Raw genomic sequence first — 23,917 nt, forward strand, 5'->3', positions numbered from 1 at the left:
TGGACAAAGAAATGATCATCAGAATCTAGAGGAGAGTCATTATTGGGAGTGGAGGCGTCAGCCATTGAGAATTGAGAGGAGGCATAAGCTGATAGAGGTTAGGGTTAGGGTTTGGATCAATATTAGCCTGATACCATAATAAATTAGAGAGAGAGAGATTTGAGAATATTTTACTTGATTGATTTCTAAGGAGATTACAATTGTTTATATAGAGATTACAAGTTAAAATAGAAACAGTCGGTGTGACTTGAGAAACACGAGGCGCGGAGCGTGCTCTGTTTGTACTGGAGCAGAGCGCAGGGCGCGCTATATCTACTGGACATTGGTCATGCCCGAGGTGTGGGGCGCGCTCTATTGGTGCTATGTACGAGTGCGGGGCGAGCTCTGTACTATGTCGTGAAGAACAACTTCTAATAATAACCAATTAAGAAAGTCCACTTCAATTTCCCAATCACTTTATTGGCATAGTATACAATGTACTATACATGTTTTTGCACTTTGGATACTATACAATTTTCTAGGCATTAAACTACATTGTACTATCAAAAAATTATCACTTTGCGACTTGGAAGTATTTCCGGTCAATTTTTGCTGATGTGGCCACCGACCTATGCCACGTGTCCGGCCATCTAGACATGTGGCATTTTTGAAATACACGTGACCTGGTACCTGAATTTGAAAACTTGAAACACTAACTCTCAATTGCAAGTTTAACCTTCTTCCTCAATTTGAAAACCCTAACTCTCAATTTGAAAACCCTAACTCTCAATTTGAAACCCTAACTCTCAATTTGAATAGTTCAAAATGTCGTCCACCTCTATCAATTCGAATCATTCATGCTTTTGTGGAGAGCCATCTCCTTTGGTAATGTCAAAGACTGTTGGAAATTTGGGAAGAAGATTTTTTGGTTGTACAAATTACAAAACTCACGATTGTGGCTACTTTGATTGGGAGGACAAAGTTCCAAAATCAACAAAGCAAAGGTTCATTGATTTGTACAGAGAGATTGACGAATTGAAAGAAAGTTTGGAGGAAGCTAACATGAAAAAGGTGGAGTTGCAAGGAAAATTGAATGTAATTGTTCACTCACGAGAAGAAGAAGAGAACGAGTTGAAGAAAAAGGTGATGACTTTGGAATGCGTAATTATAAGATGAAGAAAACTTGTTTGATTTTGGTCATTGTATTCTTGCTTTACAAGTATTTGTTTGGTTAATAAGTGAAGTGCATTGTGTTTCTGTAATGTTCTGTAACATGGTTTTTGTAATGTAATGAGTTGAATGAAAATGGAATGAAATTATAGAGTTCTCTGGTTTCTGTGTTTCTGTAATGTTCTGTAACATGGTTTTTGTAATGTAATGAGTTGAATCTATGGTTTATGTGTTTCTGTAATGTTCTGTAACATGGTTTTTGTAATGTAATGAGTTGAATGAAAATGAAAATGGAATGAAGTTGTAGAGTTATCTGGTTTCTGTGTTCTGTAATGTTCTGTAACATGGTTTTTATAATGTAATGAGTTGAATGAAAATGAAAATGGAATGAAATTGTAGACTTCTCCAGTTTCTGTGTTTCTGTCACTGTATGTATGTAATGAAAAATGCATTTGATAATTTAACATAGCAAAAGCAAACATTAAACATCACTACACTACATCATGAGTTGATAATTTAACATAGAACAAGACAACCAAGCTAAAAAAACATCAAAACATAGAAACAAGAACAAGACACAATACACTGCCTAGATAAACCTAACATCAGTTCACTTCAACACTTCAACACATCAAACAACACATCAAACATCAGTTCACTTCTTAGACTTAGACTTCTTAAACTTCTTGGACTTCATACAAAACCCAGGATAAGCTGCAGCAGTAGCAAGACCCAGGATAACCTCTTGAACTTGCTGCTTGGATGGTGTTGGTGCTGATTCCCTCACTGCTGCTTCATTTACTGCTGCTGCTGGTAACCTTGGCGATTTCCTGAGCTTATGTTCGAATCCAGGTGGAACTTCTGGACTTGGTTCTCTAGGTCGACTTGACTCTCCCTCTTCCAACAGCTCAATGATGCACACCCTTCCACAGTCATCACAAGGCTTCAAATTAATAACATCATTCTCATAAACAACCTCCATGAACACTCTCTTCCCCTCCTTTGTTTTGATGAGGTCCCAAACTGCAACCAATGCTCTTTCAAAAGTTTTGGGTTCTCCCTTACCCTCAACATGGATCATCTGACCCTTAGGCATTGTTTTTTCGAATCTAAACCTATTGCATACAACCTCTACCCCTCTAGGATGGTTTTATAGATTGCATACCAAACACCATTAATTATCACCAACTATAAAGTCCAAAATTAAAACTATAACACTATTTACAAGACATTAGTCAAATCAGTTTTCAATATGTTCATTAAAGCATTCTCTTTGACAAAAAAAAAATGTTTTCTTACATTCAAAATATGACACTTGTTCTTTGCATAACCATGTTTGAGAGAAACATACAAAACGTGACACTTGTTCATTAAAGCAACAAGTTTGAAACCATTAATACACTCTTAAAACATCAAAATGAGCTAGATCAATTTTACCAAATAATTCGTGGGATGCCTTATGTTTGTACTTTTTGCGATTACTTGATTCCTGAGTTCCAAGTGGTGTATTATTTGACCCTTGACTACTTCCAACTTGATCACTTGCACTTGAAGTCTTCCTTTGTACAACTCTCCTTTCTTGTGGTGGCTATATAAGAAATAAAGCATAATTAATAAAAACTTACCAAACTAAACTAAAGAATAAAGACATAAACTAAACTAAATTTTAAATTGCAGACACTTAAATGAATAAAAAACTTAAAGTAATAACTTACATGAAAATATTTTCTTCCGGTTGGAGGTAATATGTGTACTCCATCACCCATTGACACAGTTACTCTTGGTGTAAGTGGAGCGACTAATCTTGAAGCGATCTACACACGGTCATGCACAATGAATAAGCCAATGCACTCAAACTAATTTATTGAAAAAACTAAACTAAAACACTCACATTGATGTCACTTCTCTTTCAATAGTATTAGTGTTTACACCAAGTGGAACGAAGAATTGGCTCATTGCTTCCTCTTTCTCTTCCTCTTTCACCCCTAGCCCTTGTACCTTTACCCCTTGTACCTCTACCCCTTGTACTTGGTTGTTGATTAGTTGCACTCTCATCTGTTAAAGTACTTGGCCCTTCATTACTTGGAGATGGTTCATTTGAATTCAAGGTTGTCAATCTTGAAGCAGTCTACACATAATACACTATGAATAAGATAATGCACAAAATATAATAAATGAAAAATACATTAAATATATTAGAAGACTCACATTGATGTAAGTTTCTCCTTCAGGACTAGTGTATACTCCAAAGCCTATAGGATTTGGTTCCCTTCTTCCTCTCCCTCTTTGACCTCTACCCCTTGTACCTCTGCCTTTTGTACACCTACCTTCATTTCGGCATTCTCAAAATTTACATTAGTTGGCCCTTCATTAGTTACATCCTCAGCTGGGACATTATTCACTTCTCCTTTCTTCTTCCTCACCTAATATTATATTAACATATTTAAATATAATCAAAACCACTTGTAAAAATAACTTATAAAAGTAAAAGACAAATGCATACTCACTTGTTTCTTTTCTAAGTGGTGGGTGCGTAGACTTGCATGACCTTATGTTGTGTTCCTCACTATTGCATCTAGAACAATGCATTTTCCTACCCTTCCCTGCATAGTTGGTGAGAAGCCTTGTCTTACGTCACTCTTCCATTCCCACTTGTGTCACACTTCCAGTTCCCAACGCTACTCCTTCCTTCCTTCTATATTTCTTGGTCTCGCCGGGCATCCTCCTTGCTATGGGAGGAAAAATAGCGTGCCTTTTTGTCCTATGCCACATGTTTTGACCATTCAAAGGTCAGTAACACATGACTATATATCTTCTTGTACTCGCCACACTATACCAACTAGATACATCTTTGCAATGGATCAATGTTGAGATAATACATAACTGAAATGGCATGTGGACATGGGATGCCATTCATTTCCCACATTCTACAGTTGCATCTCATAGCAGTTGCATCCACAGTAAAGGCCTCATATTTGTTCTTCCTGGCCTCAAATGAGTTGCTTCCATTGTAATGTGCAGCCCAAAACCTATGATCTTCTTTATTTTTTTCTAACTTTTGCATTATAATAGGACAAAAGGCAGTCTTCCAATTAGCCATTGCTGCAATCTTCTTTTGCATTCTAGCCATTACTTGCAATCTGATATCCTCAAGCATTTCTATGATGTTCTTTTCCCTTGCTTCCACTATTGTTGAGTTAAATGTCTCGCATATGTTGTTGTCAACAGAATCCGAACAAGGAAACATGCTAAAAAAAAGCTCTTGACCACTGTCTTGGGTTTTGCTTCACCATGCAGTGGTGATATGCATCCTCAGAATACTTTTTCATTTCATCCATGTTTTGTTCAAATTCTTGAGGAGTCCCACATTTGCTAGCCTTCCAAAACAGAAACTTATACTGTAAACCAGGGAATGTCTTCTTGAAATTGGCATATACATGTCCGCACAATTCTCGTGCTCAAAGAAAAGGCAAATAGTCTTTTATCACTTGTACAAGACCCTTTTGGCGATCACTAATAATAGTCAACCCAAGACCCGACCCTCACTATAACCCAAGTCTTGCATCAAGAAATCCAAAACCACATCCAACTATCTCGAAGTTTTCCACTTTACAACAACTGCCCATGCTATTGGGAACATTTGATTGTTTGCATCTCTACCAATGGCTGCCAGTAGCTCCCCCTTGTAGTACCCCTTCAAGAAACATCCATCAACTCCAATAATTGGTCTGCAACCACTCTTCCATGCATTTATAAGTGCAGCAAACCCTATATACATGCACTTGAACACTGCAGGTTCATTAGGTGTAGGATGAAATAATTCTATCTCAATAGTACTCCCAGGATTACTCCTTCTTAGTTCAAATTGGTAGTCCCACAACTTTGCATATACACCAGCCAACCTATATTCCACTGCATCTAGAACTTTGCGCTTAGCTCTGCTACACTGACACAATGTCACATCAAGCTTAAACTTGTGCATAATATGCTCTTTCAAATCCTTCAATTTCATTTTAGGATACTTCAGTATCTTCTCTCCATATATCCTAGCAATCCATTTACGTTAGCAAACACGGACATCAAATATCCTTGAACACTTATGTTCTTCTATATAGGACTTTATTTGGAAGCTTCTCTTGCTTGTCATCCAACTAGCATATAGTCTAAATGGGCAATCCTCAGCACATAATGCAAGGATTCTTTTCTGGTTGTTTAACTTCAACCAAAGTTGGTACCCATGAGCAACTGCAAAATCCTTCAAACAATCTTTGGTGATTAGGGGATGCAAACACCATCCCTAGTCTTGGTTGCACATGAAATACATCAGTCTTGGGATCAAAACTAGGGTACCTAAACTTCTTGGTTTTTCTAATACTATCATCCTCATCAGTATTTGGACTTTCATAATCACTTGAATCTATATAGTCACTATCAACATCCCCATGGTCAACTTCATCATCACTAATAAACACATTGTTGCCTTCATCAACATAAAGCTCATCCATCATCTGACACCCGATACTAAGCGTTCATTGCTTCAACATCATCATCACCTTCAAAGATTCATTGCTTGCTTTCAAATTTCCGATTACCATTCACCGGGTTCATGATCACCATCATCCCAAATTGATTTCATTCTTTCAAGTCTTTTTTTTTCGTTTTTTTTCTTTTCTTCTATAATTTTTCCTAACTTCAATAAGCTCCTCATCATTATCGGACAATTCAGCAAATCCTCAAACCTAAAATCTTCCTCATCCGACTCATTATCATCCGAAATACAAACCTTATCACTCAGAATCGAAGTTTGTATCTCAATGTCTTCTCCATTCTCTAACTCAACTACTTCAATATCATGCACAACATTTTGTTCACTTGAATCCACCTCAACATCATGTTCAATGTATACCTCAATTCTATTTCCCAAATTTCTTCTTGCAAAGATTTTCATAATACTAGTATCATCAAAAATTAACATATAACCCTTTATGGCGGCTTGACCATAGTGCATTTTACTCACATTATAATACCCCAACTCCTCCACCATTGATTTTAAATCAAAATATCCAAACCTATCCGGATCAATATTGTCGAAGCACTCTATCCTACCACCAAGGTAATGAAGGTCCGGACCAAGAACAAATGAACCCCCATGATGGAGATTAATTACAACTGTTTCCACTTGCGATGAATTTAGCAACAATATATCAATAATATAACAACAATCATAGTATAATATTCATGTATAATAGCCGACAACAATATAACAAAAACAATATAAAAAACATTAACTTAAGAATAAAAAACATTAACTTACTTTAATCTGGACTAGATTCCTATGGATTAGTGTTTTATATAGGTTAGGGTTTGTGTGAATTAGGCAATTTAATCTTAAAGACAACAAATTTTGGTCAATTAGGTTTCTGATGAAATCTCCAATTTTTGGGCGCTAATCAAAAGAGAGGGAAAAGTTGGAGAGGGAAAATGCGGGAAATGCTTGTTGGCTATTCAGCTTGTGTGGCAAATGTCAACACACGTTTTTTATAATAAATAAAATGACATGTCTCCACGTAGGATTATAAAACCTCCAAATTTGGCCACGTCAGCAGATTTTGGCCAGAATATTTGCCCAGGTCGCAACATGAAATTTTTTTGATAGTACAATGTAGTTTAGTGCCTAGAAAATTATATAGTATCCAAAGTGCAAAAACATGTATAGTACGTTGTATACTATGCCAATTAAGTGTTTCCCAATCCTTGAAGAATTTGTTTTAAGTGGTTGTGATTGGCGGTATATCAAGACTGTCTACATTTCTACTCCCACTCTTTCAGAATTAGTTATATCTGAAAGCGATAATACTAGTGTAAGTAGTTGTGAGATAAAGATTGATGCAGAAAGTCTTGTATCGTTGGGGTTTGAAGGTTCTCTTTCATATGAGTATTCTCTACGCAGCCCATCTCTTGTTAACGTATACATTTCTCTTACACGTTATAAGAATGAGCCAGTTCACCATGTGGGTTCATTTCTCAAAGGGATCTCTAAAGTAAAGAAGTTATCGATGTCTGATAATAGCATTAATGTAAGTTTCTTGTTGTGTATTCCATATAACCTGAACTCGATTGCAATTACAAGAGCATGCAGACTAGATTAACACTTGTGGTTTTGATCGATTATTGTTGCTTATTGGTTTGGTTTCGTATCTGTAGATTCTATCTCTTCCAGAAGTCTCAGCTGGCATGGTTACCTTTTCTTGCTTGACCCATCTGAGAGTGCTTGTATCAAATGCTACAAGCGGCAGACAATTGATAGATTTACTCTGTAACATGCCTAATGTTGAATCTCTGGTATTTCCTTGTAAGCCCGTAGATCTAGGTTCATGTGTTGGCATTTTATAACCTCTGATTCTCTTGCAACCTGCATTTAAACTTCTGTTTGTTTCTTTTTTTACCCTCCTTGTATTGGGACTTTATTCAATTGAATTTAGAAGACATAGTCTTATACTCGGAACAACTCCTCGGTGTTTTCTGCCAAACCTGAAGTTAGTTCATATAGAGGAATTTTCTTGGAAAGTGAATGAGCTATGGTTTATTAGATTTTTGGCAAAATGCGCAACAGTCATTGAGAGGCTCACTTTCAGATTGACAAGGTGTCCTCGTTGCTCGAGACTAGTGTAGAAAGGAAAGAAGTGATTACGCAAAAGTTACAAAGTCTTGCCAGAGACTTGAATTTTGTTGGGGAATTTGCCTAAAGCATTCACATGATTATTAGCTGTCCGATTTGTAAGTATCATTTACCAAAGTGAACCCTCTTCTTTTCTTACTTTTGATGTTGTTTTGGCTACATTCTACTGCTATCTAGAGGGTTGCGACATTTTTTTGTACTTATTTAACTTCAGTTGGGGACTTCGAGTGTCACCTAGGACATATTCTGGTAATCTGGTGGGGTATTGTAAGCTTCACAGGCTTCGCTTGGAGTGCCTTGTACTTGTAGTAGTGAATACTGATTTGTGAATTAGTTTGGAAGAAGGCAAGGTAGCACTGCCACAACAACATGGCAGCAGATGAAGCAGCTAGGCATGGAGCTAGTGCACCGACTATGAAAGTTGAGATAGTAGAAGTAAAACCTCATTGTCAAGATGAGAATTACCTGATACTAAGTAGTAAGTGTACTATAGATTTATTGACTGAGATCACTCTGCTTGTAATGTGTTGTTAGTTGGCAAGGTTTTGAGTTTTTAAATACTCGGGAGTGCTATTGTAGAAAAACCCGGAAGTGCTACTGTAGAAAGCACTTCCTAGACTTCACTGTCTATTGTATATTCTCCCCGCCCCATTTTACTTGTAAAATTAAAACTGCTGACTTAGCAAGAAAAAAGAAAAAAAACGAAAAGAAAAGAAATAGTTTGGAGTTTGCAATCAATGCATCTTGCTATGTAATTCAAGCATTCGATCAGTGGTTTTGTAGTGTTGTCATCCATTCTTTAGAAAAGTCGGGTTGTAGGTTTCTTTAGTTTTTTCTTATCCATCCAGTTGTGTATTGTGGTTACTTCATGAATTTTTATCACGATGTTTTCATAATTTTGAAGGGATTCTGGTGGAAAGTTTCTGGTGGAACTTGGAAGGACGAATATTGGAGCTGCTCAAGAGTTAAGGTAGCTATGCTTTGTGATAGAGTTTCCACTGATGAAAAAGCCACGCATTGTCTTTTCAATAACGAATATTGGTGATTAAAGAGCGTCATATTAGAATGGAATTAGATTTTCGGGGTTGGCAATCTTTCAATTTGCAAGAAATGAGGCTCAGTCTCTTGGTTCTAATTCGGTTGAGTATAAACTCTCTCCCATCGACCCATATCACATAACCTCCCTATTATTTAGGTCTCGTTAAATAACTTTCCTGTTTTCCAAAAAAAATATAAAATTTGGTCTGTTTTTATTTCCCATTTTATCTTATTTCCTTTTTTACCCTTTTTGAATTGAAAATTTTCCGACTATATGTAAATGTATTTTTACATAGTCATATATATATGTAAAGCTATATTTGCATAGTCATTAGAACTATAAAAACTTAAATTTACATAGTAACTTTTAGGATTGAAAATTTTCCGACACCTGACAGAATATATGTAAATGTATTTTTACATAGTCATATATATGTAAAACTATATTTATATAGTCATTGGAGTTATGAAAACTTAAATTTATATAGAAACTTTTGGAATTGAAAATTTTCCGACGACACCAGACAAAATATAAATTAAAATTTTTCTATGAAAAAAATTTTTATAAGAAAATTTAAATTTAAATAGGTTAAGAAGACTGTGTAATTTTATATTGTCATATGTAAATACAAATTTACATAGGATGACGTCAGCCCGGTTTGTCCTTAAGCCGAAATTATAAGTAAAGATTGATGACGTCAGCCTGGTTTTCACAAAGGTATTTTGGTCTGTTTTGGTTTTGATATTATGTTTTAAATAATAGGGAGGTTTTATGCATTTGTTCGCTTACAGGAGGTTTTTGTGCAACCATTTAAGTACCAGGGAGATTAAACCCATTGTCTGCTTCAATTTGTGAGATGAATATCGAAATCATACGATTTTATTAAGTCAGTGATGCATCAATAGTTTGCTGTAAATTTTTGTTCTAATTCAAACAGTAGTTGAGCGAACTATTATAGCTTCCCTAAGAGCAAGTCCAATGGAAGGCTATATGGGCTGCTAAAGACAATATAGCACCCCAACTACAAAAATGACATTCCAATGGAGCTGCTAAAAGGTCTTAAATTTGGAAGGAGTCAAAAACCTAACCAAAGTTAACAAAGTTGACCTTCGCTAGTAGCTGCTATAATAAGTTCGGGAGATGGATGACACAGTTTCTACTGTCCATGTGTTAAATTTCGACAGATGGCAGAGACTGTGTCGTCCGTCCAAAAAAATTTCAACTTAAGTTACAAAATATATGTCATCCGTAACATTTAGCACTTCAAAACAGAAAACGCAATTAGATTGGTTTTTTGATTTTGGGGTGCCAAATTTGACTGGGCAAGCTAAAAAGACTATGTGGCACCTTTTAGCAGTCCAATTTAGGAGCTCTCCATTGCACTTGCTATAATAAAACCACTTGTGGATCGTTTCTTTCCCTGATTAAAGATCTGGTTTATCTAAAAAAATCAGTTTTTAAGTGTACTTTAGTTCTTACTGTAATAATTTTTCGGAATAGGAACCGGATTAGTGAAGTTCATATTAGCCATGTAATTGGTTGATAAGAATCAACTCCAGATCTAGCCGAGACGAGTGGAACTATGTTTGTGAAATGACGATCACAACCAGAATCTGAAGAAGAATCATAGTGTAAAGGTTGTAACGAAACGGGCTGGGCCTGATTTGCCTTAATCAGGACTGGGCTAGAACCTGGGCTTGACCCTAAACCCGATTTTGGTTTTTGAATTAAACTTGAATACAAATATATTGTAGTACGAACCTTCCAAATTTGGTAGCCACTCTCGCAAAGAGATGCGTATAAATCTTTTCCGAGCGCTAGAACTAGAACTAGGCATTAGAAGGTTAAAAGAGGTGAGTTTCTGGAGATTTTTATTTATTTTTTTTTCCCATAATATCACATATATTATATATACTAAATAAATATGAAATACATCTTTGTTCTGAAAGACTAGTGGAGGAGGCATGTGTCTAGCATTCGCAGATACCCATTTTGCCAAAATATGGGCCTCCCCATTAGATGTTCTAAGAATCCATTTACATATAAACTTTCTAAAACTAGTACTAAGGTTTTGAATAGAAAGCAAAATTGGGTGGCAGTTCCAATTTGTAGGAGATGAGCCTTCTGTGACAGCAGCAACTAGGGATTGATTATCACCTTGAATATGGACTTTTGACAATTGTTATAATTGTTTGTTTTTTATGAAAAAGTAATGAATTTGTCGTGTAGCTATTTTTGACTTTTCTGAATGCTATGAATATGCCACTGTAGTTCATACGGTAGCACTGTGATGATTAATGATGTGTATTGTTACTGTAGCATGTACTGTAGCATTGTAATCATTAATAAGGGTTATGTAGCTCTTGTTATATTAAAGGATATTATATTAATTAATTACCAATGTCATGGTGTGTTATGCTGCCCATTCTCTTAGCCATTATGACTCCCTTTATTAATGATATCATATCGTTGTTATTTTAAAGTTCACTCTTTTATGCAACATTTTTGAGGAATGGTTACGTAAATAAGGTTGCGTTATATTTATGATTGTGTTACTATGAAATAATATGACAATGTCTTTGGATAAATTTGAGACATGTTTAAATGTGGATACTTAGTTAGACTTTCCGTCGACAAGTTAAAGTGCTACTTTAAAATTTTAGAACGCAAAATCCTAGTCCCTAGCTACCACAACTTTTGTGATAAATATGAAAGTTGTCTTTTTAAGATAATGTGAATTTAAGGGAACTTGGAGCTCTTATAGCCAAATTATGACTTTGATTATTTTGTCACCAATTCAGAACGAGACGTGTGATATGTTATGCTTAGTAAAGGCTTACTCACATAATCTTGGCTTCCGTGTGGGAGTTACCTGGTGTGCAGCATCCCGCTTAGGGTAACTACGTGATATAAGTAAAAAGAGTAGTTTACTACGAAATGAACGTTAAACTCAAAACGCAAGAAAGCTAAACTAAATTACGAAAAGCTATCAAAGATTTCTATATTCTCAATTCTATCGAAATAGAGTGGAGTAAAAAGTTCGTTCCACTCTCAGTTCCTTAGTGTTGAAGTTTTCTACAATTGACTAGTAATCCAAAGTTTAATGAGAGCAATGGTGGAGGTTTTATACTACGACGTGAATTCGAACGACAAGATGCAAATAACGAAATGACATATATAAAGATGTGAACTTTACTACTTTTAATTAACCAATACTTCAAATCTAATTAATGACTAAGAATTGAATAACAACAATTGAAATTAGATCTAATAAATTGAAATGACAAAAATTGAATTGACAAAAATAACTATTTTATTTATCTAACTAACTGAAGAACAATGATTGAAAGGATTAATCTAAAACAATGAATTGAAACTAATTAATTTAACTAATTGAATTCAAATAAAACTAGATCTAGAAGCTATTTTAATGGCTACTTTTTACTCTAACCTATCTAACTATATCTAACTTAAGAGCTAAGTCTTATTTTATACAAAGGAGGAGACCAGATCCACAATTTCGTGCATGGGCTGAGGAGCCATGTTTTGGGCCGAAAATCGAGCCCAAAGCCCAATTTCTTCAGTCTACAGAGCCCGTTTCAGTTGGCTTCGACTTCAGCATACTTTTCGTCCACTTCTGCTCCTTTGATTTGGTCAAGGCTTAGACCATTGGAAAGCTCTTTCCGAGCTGGTCGTTTTGATGTAAGGTAGGCCCAATTTCGAGGTCTGAGTCCAAAAATATGGTTTTCGGAAGTTTTGCCAACTTGTGCATTGTTTCTGCCCGTGTTGACTTTTTAGCTTTTTACCGGGCTTTACAAAGGCTTTGTCTCCTTAAATCTTGGCCTTTATCACAGAACTTCTTAGCAACCAACCCTTGCTCCTTTATCTCGCCAAAATGGCACATTTCTGCACATAATTGACTTTACTGCCGGAAATACATAAAAACACGTAATCAGCATTAACTCTTATTTATTACTCGCATAATTGGTCTAAAAGTATGATTATTGAGGGGTTAAAACTACAGTTTTGGGCTCTTATCAAACCACCCTCAAACAGCATTTTGCTTGTCCTCAAGCAAATATGATAAATTAGAATAAGTGACCAAAAATGGAGTTCTAACTACTCTCGTTTCGCTGAGTGCGATTGCATTACCATATGCAACAAGGCCTTAGACCACTAGGAATTCCCTAGTGGACGAGTTATAGCCTCGTGAGAGTTTTCCAGTGAAGGTACTCACAAACTTCATCTATACTACGACGACTAAAAAATAAAACTATTGTTTCCTTATTCATGCTTTAAATTAACTATACATCTCACTAGCAATGAATATAGAATAATCAAGTCGAAACCTAAGCTAATATATGCATAATAATCAATCATCTACAATAAACATATATTCAATGAGTAATACTATGAAATGCAATAGCGAGTCCGTTTACGAAACTTCGAATAGCTCTTTAAGTAGGTCCTCACATAAATGTCAAGACAAAACCACTCGATTTTTCCGCTCAAGTTTCGCTACTCTAGTGTGCAGTGGGAACACTTTACCTTACAATCTCAATGACACACAAGGAAGCCGGAGTCGATCAAACACATCTTCCACTTACTATCACACTAGCCTATTCCTAATTGAACTAGAGGTCTTTATTAGGTGTTGCGGGGATTAGGAGATGGTTTAAGAAGGAAGGAAGTGGATATTCAGAAAGAACAAGTCTGAGATAATAGAGTCTTCGTATTATGTAACTAGAGAAGACTTTATTCCTTACTTTCGCTTCTACACTTTGTTTCCATCCTTAGCTATATTTTTCTTTTTCTTTGGCTTTTGACTCCTTTGATTTTATTTGATTTTTTTTTTGGAGTTCTAACTCTTTATTTTCTTTATTTTTTTTTTTTTTTTTTTTTTATATTTGGATGGAAACTTTCTTTTCTTATTTGAAGCGACTGACAAATTCTTGATTTCAAAGGTCTTTCTCTTTTCTATTCTTCATCTCTATTCTCAGACTCATTCAAAGAATGGGTAGGCTGATTATTATTATTTTTTATTTGTTTTTGTAACAGGTTAAAGGATTTGCGGTTTATGAAAGGCTAAAGAAAGGCTCAGAGGGGCGACTAGCGGAAAATAATTTCATAAGGGTTGAATTTCTGGCTATATCGATCCAAAGAGGGCCTAAATTCTCGCTTAGGATATGGTATAATGATCAAGCAAGTGGACGTGTGATTTCTCTATCCGGATGTTACTTTTCCCTTTTGTCATTTCTCAAATGTTTCGCTCATATAAGACTTTAGGCTATATTCTCACAGGATTTGTAGAATAAGTACTCTAGCCTAGGTTTCAGAAACTTACTGCCAAACAATTATAGATACTCATATAATATTTTTATAGGTAGATGCAAAAATTATTACCTATATATTAACCTAAGTTTCTAAAAATTATTCTAATGCAAAAGCTACGTGAGACTTCTAGATTATTAAGAGCATAGAGAATGAAAACAATACCAATATTCCTAAGTGTATAGCATAAACTTTTTATTTTTTTATTTTTTTGAATTTATCAAATTTTTGAAATTTTAACTAGAACATAAGTACATATTATACATATCTATATCCTAACAGATGTCTTAATTACACGTTTTTATGCCCCCCCCCCTAAACAAGTTGCATGCTTTGTCCTCAAAGTATTTTAAATAAAGAGGGTAGGAAAATACCATTGAAGCGCGTGAAATTCAAGAACATCTGCAAAACAAAGTTATAACATACTAATATAGGAAATATAAACGGATGCAACTCTATAGGAGTTCCACCCGGTATGGGGTAGTAAGAAATTACTTGCTTGGGACATAAGCAGACACTAACTGAAACTAAAACTTACCTGCACTCCCGCTTACTCGTCTTCTTCCTCATAATCCGCAAAGAGATGAGGTTCCTTCGCGTCCTGCCACGCCATGATAACTTGCCAAGCCCGTCGTCGTGTGTCATCTACTTGTGCTAACCTGTCGAGTGTTATTATGTTTGATGGGGTGTAAGGAGCAACCAAGTGAGATTGTACCTGCCATCCCGGCCAAGTCATGACTCGAAAAGAGCGAACCACCCAATTGGTGGGTCTCATGACTTCGACCTTTTTCTAATCCGTGAACTGGGTACAAAATTCAGGTAGGCAACTGAGCATGATGCGGGAAACTAAAACAGGCATAAGAAGATACTTATGCCTCATGCTTTGGGCTCTCTTAAGACTAGCCACTAATACTCGGGAAATGTCATATCGGCGACGTCCCTCAGCTAAAGGAAGGAAAACGTCACTAGTGGTACTATTTGTAGAGGTAAACTGCCAATCTCCTAAAATATTCATCAGGATGAATAACATGGTGGTGCCTACATTTAGGGACAGGCTACCAAGGGCTATGTTGTAACGCCCTTGGTCCATTATACAAAATACCCCTCCCCCATAATACTCATGGAAATATGTATAGTCATAGAGGTAGGCATTATCGGTCATATATCCCCACGTGTGAATAGGATCAGGTATTGGTATTCCCGAAACTAACGCTACGACATACTTATTGAATTCTAGTGGCGTGCCATCTACCGTGACGGAGAATTCTTGTTCTCCGTCTTGGTTACAATAGAACTTAACATTATTGTAAAAAAATTCAGTAAGCTTAGGTGAATACGAGTCAGTGTCACTTACTAGTAGATGCCTCCAACCTAACTGCAATATTCTTTCGCGAAACCAATGTCCATAAGTCTCGCTTCCCAACAAGTGTTCGAAGGACTGCTCCAGTATCACTATAGGAGGAGTCATCACAAAACTACTTTCTAGAACAGCTGCTACTATCCTGGAACAACCCTCGGAAAAACTGGAAATCTATTAGTGCCCACAGGGGTCAGGGCGCAGGTGCGCTTACTTGTAGCCTGGGATGGGGGCGGGTTGCGCTTCGGATGAAAACTGGAATCCTGGGTTTTTTTTGGTAGGTAGCTTCGGGCTTGGCTTTCAAAGGGCGCAGTCGCATTTCGGGGTAGGATTTTTCCGAGTGCTAAAGGGGCGCGGTGGCACTCCTCGGGGCGGAGTGCTTCGGTGAGCTGCTAGGCCGAAATGCGAAGGAAAAATAAGGTAAAGTGGGAGTGAAACGGGAGAGATGAATGTGATACGTAGTTGGGGTTGTGAGTGTAGAATGAATGCAGTTTTTATAGGTTTTAAATTGCTAAAACGAATCGGGAAGTTGCCAAATAGTTATAAGGCAATTGCCGAAAATAATAAAATTTCCAAAACCGAAAACGGAAAAAACTCATATTCTTGATTCTAAAACAACCCTAATATCTTTTAAGCTGAATTTAGGATAGAATCTGCCTAACTCATCGAGATTTCATCCTATCACAATACCTATTCATGGCGATGCTCATATCGGCAATATTCTCAACCCTCACTCCAAAACAACTTCTAACATGGATGATCATATAACGAATTATGCTCGGCTAAATAATACCACCCCCAAACAAATCGGGAAGGTGGGATTAATGGTAAAAACAATGCATAATTAAAAAATAACCAACTTATATTAAAATTGAATTCAAACAACAGAACACAACCAAATTCAAATTTGATTCTTGAACTAATATTTTTACCTTCGAACTAAATAAAAATAAATACAATAAAACAAATCAACTCATCAATCCCTAAACAACGCACTACTGGTAATGGAATCCGCATGAGAAGGAGATGGCTCTTGGGCTTCCAAAGGGCCAGAGCCATCCGTCCTACGGCGACGACGCTCGTGCCTAACAGACTGCTCCTCAGAAGAACCCCCCTGGGGTGGAAAGTGTGCAATCATGCCGTCTCGGAACTGGCGCTGAGCTTCCATCTCAACCCTCATCTGTTCCCACTGCTCATCCTCGCGCCGGGCACGAGTCTCAAAGTTATGATGCATGGCAGCCTGCCGAGTTCGGAGGTCTTCGCAAATAGTATTTAGGGAACGCATGCCACGATTAATCATAGTCATGCGTTCTGCGTCCGTCCTACACCGCTCCAAGGCATCGGCATCAAAAGATGTCGTGTCATCCTCATCCTCCGAGTCGATCTCGTCAGCTACCCTCTCTTCAGGCAACCTCCAAACTCGTTGGATACACTCTGTATAAATATGAGGATTTCGGTGCTCTTTCAGGCAAATCCTATCGGACCTGAGTCGCCTCCTCGTGGTCATCATGATTTTCGTAATCAAAACAGGGAGAGGTGCAATACTCTTCCCCACTCCCCTAATCATGTTTCTAAAAAACTCCACAATACAAAACTCATACTTCTGCTGCTGGAGTATCCATAGCACGTGAAGGCAGCTCAGACCTATGTCGCTGACTTTCTCCTTCCCTATTACATTCCTACCAATCCACTGAGCTACAGCCAGTTGGTTGGTTCTGAGAGACGCTTGGCGAACACAATGCGAGTTCGCATTGTAGTTCCATTTAGAAATAGTCGCGTTCATCAAAGGTTCTACATCAGTAAACTGGGAATCCTGTAATGTGGCATCGAGATGGTGTCTAGGCGGAATGCCTAAAATCTTAGTGAACAACCCAGTAGTAATCTCTCTCCTCCTCCCAGCCACCTTAACTAAAATTCTATTCCCATCCAACTCCCTTGCCATGTAAAACTCTCAGACCAAATCCTCGTGGTAAAAGTCATCGGTCGAGTACCACAACCCTTTCCAGTCTCACCTAACCATCTCGTCATCGTAAAACGGCGCGAAGTGGTCGGCAGTAAATGCGTGCTCCAGCAATATGCGACATCTTTGAGACATCGGAGTTTTGATAAGTGTGTTGGTTGGAATAAGGTAGGGAGGCGTGTTTTAAACCACCCTAACTAAAAATAATGGCAGGAGGCGCGGTGGTGGGTGGTTGCAGTTCAAATTTTTGAATTTCCGGTGGTTTTTGGTTATTTAAATTGGTGGAGGTGGTGGTGGGTGTAGTTAGGAGAAGATTGGGGGTGGATTTGAACTTTAGGCGTGGGTGTGTATAGGTTTTCTCTTTATTTTTATTTTTATGTTAGGGTTGAAGCTTTGTTGTGTGTTAATGGTGGTTTGAAACAAAAAAAGAAGAAGAAGAACGTGATGCGTTCTGGGGTTGAACTGTGGGCTTGGGCCCAAGCCAAATATGAATCAACAAAAAAATCGATTTTTAGCGCAACTTCAAACTAAAATTGCCGCTTCGTTACCGGTCTGATTTTTGTGAATGAGATATGGAAATAATCAGGAGAGAATTTCCAATCCACTGATCCATAAAACACTCTATTCTAACCGTGGATGACATATGAGAAAATGGAAAATGCCTCGAAGTGCGTGCATGATGTAAGTTATGTGAACGAATAAAATCTAAATTAATAGAAAATGTCAATCCGAATCGTAATACGATTAAATGGTCTAAACAACACAACTGGAAAGTTGAACAATCCAGGATGTAAATGAACACCCCACCCCCAAACAAATTTTAGACATAAAGTTGAGAAAATTTGTTTTTAAAAGTGGGTCTTTTAAAGTCAGATTCCCGAGACTTCTTAACTTACTATGTTTGTGATTTTAACAAGTTTTTATTTTTTATGAATAACATTTTAATATAAGAAAAACAAGAAAGCATTAAAAGCATAATTCACACCATAGAAGAACATGACTCGAAACCCGAGAAAACATGTAAGAGTGGAAAACATGAATTATGTTAACCGTGGACTTAGGATCCGGTACTTACAGCCACATACTCCATAGGGAGGGCCTGGTTACCTTAATGGTATACTTACCAATATATGGAAATGAAAGGAACCACACCAAGCAACAAAATGAGTCGTTTATAGTAAGATACTTGAGACTTGAACAAATAACTGGATATATATATTGCAGGTTCCATTTATCAACAACCTAAAGAGTTGTGGGTCTTTCTATAAATAAATAACATGGAATGCATTCCCAAACAGAATTAAGCACCAAGATTTCCTACGTCGCAACCTAGTGGAATGAAAGCGAAGTCTGATAGACCTCAAACATAACCGAGCATGCACCTTCTTTTTCATCTCGAGCGAGGGGGTTGTCCAAGTGTTTGAGTGTGAAACAATGGATGGTTGTGGATGATATGGTGGATAAGGATAAGTATTAGAAGGAAAGAATGGAAAGAATGAAAATGTTGGTTTAGCACAACCCTCATTCATGGTGTGGGTAGGAAGTGTCTCAATCCTGAAAATGAAGGTGTCCAGTGCCATTTCCTTGATAATTATTTTCATATTAGGAGGATTTAGAAAATCATTAAGCACAGAAGAAGTAAGAGGTCAAGTGCAAACCATAGGTTTCGTTGAAAAGGTGTAGGATGGGGTACATTGATGGAAGGTGAATAATGTGAAGTGGGTGAATGGTTATCAATAGGAGGGGACTCTCGAGGTGGCGAAGAAGAGTTGCAAAAGAGTTGAAGGAAATCTTCCTCAATTTCCTCAACGTCCACGGAGTCCTTATTACAGTTGAAACTTCCAAAGGAAAGGAATTTGTGCATCTGATTATTTGAAAACTTGGTTTTAAAATAATCATGAGCTAAACTCTCGATCATGCTAACCTCTCTATCGATATTGATATCAGGAACCTGTGTGATCTATTTAAATACATTGACCTCAGCGAAAAGATGGCCAAAAGATAAAGACATCGAACAATCGCGACAATTTATAAGAGCGTTGGCAGTTGCCAAGAAGGGGCGCCCTAAAATGATTGGTACAGAGTCATTAGCAACTTCTGTATCGAGGATAACAAAATCCGCAGGATAGTAGAAATCTTGAACCCTAACCAGTGCGTTTTCCACTACACCCTTAGGATACTTGATAGACCTATCAGCTAATTGCAACGTCATAGTGGTAGGTTGCATTTCTTGTAGACCTATTTGTTTATATAAATAATAAGGGAGTAAGTTAACACTCGCTCCCAGGTCTAATAAAGAAGTGGTTGTGTGAGTATCTCCTAAGGTGCATTGTACAATAGGACGACCAAGTTGGAACCTGTTCAGTGAGAAACGCGTCTTTTAGAATATTTGTCCTACGCCTAGTAGTGCACAACTCCTTAAGAAACTTAGCGTGGTGTGGTAATTTTTTAATTGCGTCGAGAAAGGGTAGGTTAATCGTTAGATTTTTGAAAACTTTCCTAATCTCGTCAAAGTTTGTATCTCTTTTTAACATTGCTAATTTCTGGGGAAACAGTGGTTCCTTACTTTGGTTAGCGTATGGTTCAACTGGATATCTAACCTTTGCTTTTTGTTTCTTAGGTTGTGGTTTAACTGGTACCTCTATAAGGGTAGGATCTTCAGTTTCTGTTTCGATATCTAGTATAATATCTGGTGTAGGAACTCCTTGTGGGGTAACTATAGACATCGTTACTTTGTTATCCAACACTCTGCCTGAATGGAGAGTGCTGATGGAATTTATCTCTCCTACGTTTTCATTTTCGTTACTAGTATTACCGTTTACTTCAAAGGCTGTGTTTGGTGTTTTAAGATTAGGTATCGCTTGTCCTGGAAACACACCTTTGGGTTGTACCTTCTCTTGAGCTAACTGCTGTAAGAAAAGTTGGATGGCTTGTAAAATCTGTTGTTGAGTTTGCATAAAGGTATTAAAGCGATCCGGTTGTGGAGTGGTATTTATTACAGGTTGTGTGACAAGAACTATGTCACGTTGATTATTTATGGGTGGGTTGTGATAGTTATTATTATTAAACGGAACGATACCTCGATTTGCATTATAATTATTATAATTACCCTAACCTTATCCTTGTCATGGTTGAGCTTGATTGTTATAATTATAATTTCCCTGACCTTGTCCTTGTCTTGGTGGACCTTGGTTGTAATTGTTTGTTGGCCTATCATTTGGGTTAAACAACCTTGGAGGTTGTTGATTATTTCAACAACTGAAATTGGGGTTTTGTCGCCAAGCTGCATTAGGTTCGCTATTAATGGAACAAACATTATCTTGTTGTGATTGTTGTTGTTCATATGCGAACGGACAATAGGAGTCGGGATGCTCTGGACTCAAACAGAAATTACATGGATTGGAGTTGACATTCATGACGGGGATAGGCGTTTGTTGGACAGAAATAGCCTCTACCTTTTTAGCTAGAGATTCTATTAAATTTTTAAGTTCCGGATCGGGTTTCATCTCAAACATACCGGCGGCTTTAGCTGTTGTAGAAGAACTAGTGGAACGGGAGATATCATCACTACCCCCCTAATGATTATTCCGCTTAGTCTGATCTTCTAAAAATTTATAAGTCTCTGAGGCTCCTTTACTTAAGAAACTACCCCCATTCATTATGTCAAGGACTTCTTTATGGTGGTGTAGAAGTCCTTTGAAAAAGGCACGAACTAACATGTCTTTCACTAGGTTATGGTGTGGACACTCTATAAGTAGGTCGGTGAAATGATTCCAAGCCTCTGAAAATGATTCATGAGGATTCTGTCGAAAGAAATGAATCTTGGAAAGCATTTCATCGGTCTTCAGTGGTGGGTAAAAATGTTCCATAAATAGTTGAACAAGTTTAGCTCACGAGTCCACAGAATTAGGTGCTTGGGCAGTTAACCAAGACGCCGCCTTATCGGTTAAAGTGAAGGGAAATACCCTCAGTTTAATTTGTTCAGCACCAACCGAAGGATGGTGGAAGGTAGTAAGGACTTGGTCAATCCTACGCATGTGCTGATAAGGTTTTTCATGGTCTAACCCATGAAAAACGGGTAACAAATTAAATATATTCGGGGGGATTTGGAAATCCCCCACTGGGTCTGATAGAACGATGCAAGATTTAGGGTTATCGCTCAAGGCTTTATAAAAGTCCGAGAGAGGAGACTCTCTTTCTTCAGCCATAATCTCAGGTGTGGTGTGTGGTGTGCTAGCTAGAGGTAAAGTGAGTGGTATACTAGAAAGGCGTGTTTGTTGACGTTGTCGGTTAATTACGTTAGGTGTTTTTCTTCGGCCTGACCTTAATCTCATGCAAGGCTAAGACCAATCTTAACAACACTCCAAACAATCCTGATATGCTAGTATGAACCTCTAACAGAAAATGCGAGGTGTGGAAGAAAAGAGTACCTGAAAGTCTCCTTGCTTTGCTTATGAATAGCGTCTTGTTTACACTTGCTCAGTGTATATAACAAGTTAGAACACTGAAAAACTTGAAAGCAATGGAAATTTGAACAAACTTGTGGAAATCAGGATGTTTCAAGCAGAGAGGGCTGGTCGAGAATATGCCTAGATGTATGCAGTCGCTCGCCAGCAAAAATTGGGATTCCAGCGTGGGCAGCGGTGGCTTCTAAGTTGGCCTTGGTAGGGCGCAGTGGCTTCGAGGCAAAATTCGAGATTCCAGCGCAGGGGTGCTAGCTGCGGCGCTCCACTTTGGCTTGCCTGTATGCCAAGTGCGCTTCGAAAGTAATTTTTTTCGTGGAAACGCAAAGCTGAAAACGCATACAACCACGGTGAAAATCCAAACAAGGGTGGGTGGGATATGGGACTTTGAAAAACTATCAAGTCTACAGAAAACAATACTAAAGAGTACTAAGATGGCAGCGGCGCCATTTGATATAAGTAAAAAGAGTAGTTTATTACGAAATGAACGTTAAACTCAAAACGCAAGAAAACTAAACTAAATTACGAAAAACTATCAAAGATTTCTATACTCTCAATTCTATCGAAATAGAGTAGAGTAAAAAGTTCGTTCTACTCTCAGTTCCTTAGTATTGAAGTTTTCTACAATTGACTAGTAATCCAAAGTTTAATGAGAGCAATGGTGGAGGTTTTATACTACGACGTGAATTTGAACGACAAGATGCGAATAACGAAATGACATATATAAAGATGTGAACTTTACTACTTTTAATTAAGGGGATGGTTATATAAACTCCACTTAAAGTGACTCCAAAGTTACTCCACCACTAAATACAATGAATTAGAAACAGATTTTTGGTGGAGATGTTCTCCACACAATAGAGATCATCCTCACAAAAAATCAGTTCATTTGAAGATGTACAACCTCGTCAAAAATCGTTTAGAATGTTATGAAATTATCCAACGGCTTAGAATTTTTTAATTTCATAACAACTTTTGACAAGGTTAAACATATTCAATTGAGCTAATTTTTGTGGGGGTGTTCTCTATCATGTGATGTATACCTCCGTAAAAAATTAGCCGTCAATTCATCTTGTAAGTCCACTTTTAGGAGTGGAGTAACTTTGGAGTCACTATAAGGTGGAGTTCATATAATCGTCCCCTTTAATTAACCAATACTTCAAATCTAATTAATGACTAAGAATTGAATAACAACAATTGAAATTAGATCTAATAAATTGAAATGACAAAAATTGAATTGACAAGAATAACTATTTTATTTATCTAACTAAATGAAGAACAATGATTGAACGGATTAATCTAAAGCAATGAATTGAAACTAAATAATTTAACTAATTGAATTAAAATAAAACTAGATCTAGAAGCTATTTTAATGGCTACTTTTTACTCTAACCTATCTAACTATATGTAACTTAAGAGCTAAGTCTTATTTTATACAAAGGAGGAGACCAGATCCACAATTTCGTGCATGGGATGAGGAGCCATGTTTTGGGCCGAAAAATCGAGCCATGTTTTGGGCCGAAAAAGCCCAATTTCTTCAGTCCACAGAGCCGTTTCAGCTGGCTTCGACTTCAGCAGACTTTTCGTCTACTTTTGCTCCTCTGATTTGGTCAAGGCTTAGACCATTAGAAAGCTCTTTCCGATCCGATCGTTTTGATGTAAGGTAGGCCCAATTATGAGGTCTGAGTCCAAACATATAGTCTTTGGAAGTTCTACTGACTTGTGTACTATTTCTGCTCGTGTTAACTTTTTAGCTTTTGACCGGGCTTTACAAAGGCTTTGTCTCCTTGAATCTTGGCCTTTATCACATAACTTCTTAGCAACCAACCCTTGCTCCTTTATCTCGCCAAAGTGGCACATTTCTGCACATAATTGACTTTCTTTGCTGAAATATATAAAACAAATGTCAAGATTAACTTTTTTATTTATTACCGTGATA

General features: G+C 37.3%; 1 long non-coding RNA gene across 2 annotated transcripts; it reads left to right on the forward strand.

Moving 5' to 3' along the window:
* The first annotated feature begins 6,884 nt into the window (after positions 1-6,884).
* Positions 6,885-14,227, forward strand: LOC147510389 (uncharacterized). 2 transcript variants are annotated; one of them, XR_015216775.1, is made up of 4 exons: positions 6,885-7,226; positions 7,354-7,926; positions 8,733-8,798; positions 13,926-14,227. It is a non-coding gene; the product is annotated as an uncharacterized LOC147510389 (long non-coding RNA). The 2 variants fall into 2 exon arrangements; XR_015216774.1 differs by lacking the exon at positions 13,926-14,227 and having other exon boundaries at positions 8,733-9,067.
* The last annotated feature ends 9,690 nt before the right edge of the window (positions 14,228-23,917 follow it).

This window comes from Coptis chinensis, chromosome 3, assembly GCF_015680905.1.
Source record: "Coptis chinensis isolate HL-2020 chromosome 3, ASM1568090v1, whole genome shotgun sequence".
NCBI classification, from domain to species: Eukaryota; Viridiplantae; Streptophyta; class Magnoliopsida; order Ranunculales; family Ranunculaceae; genus Coptis; species Coptis chinensis.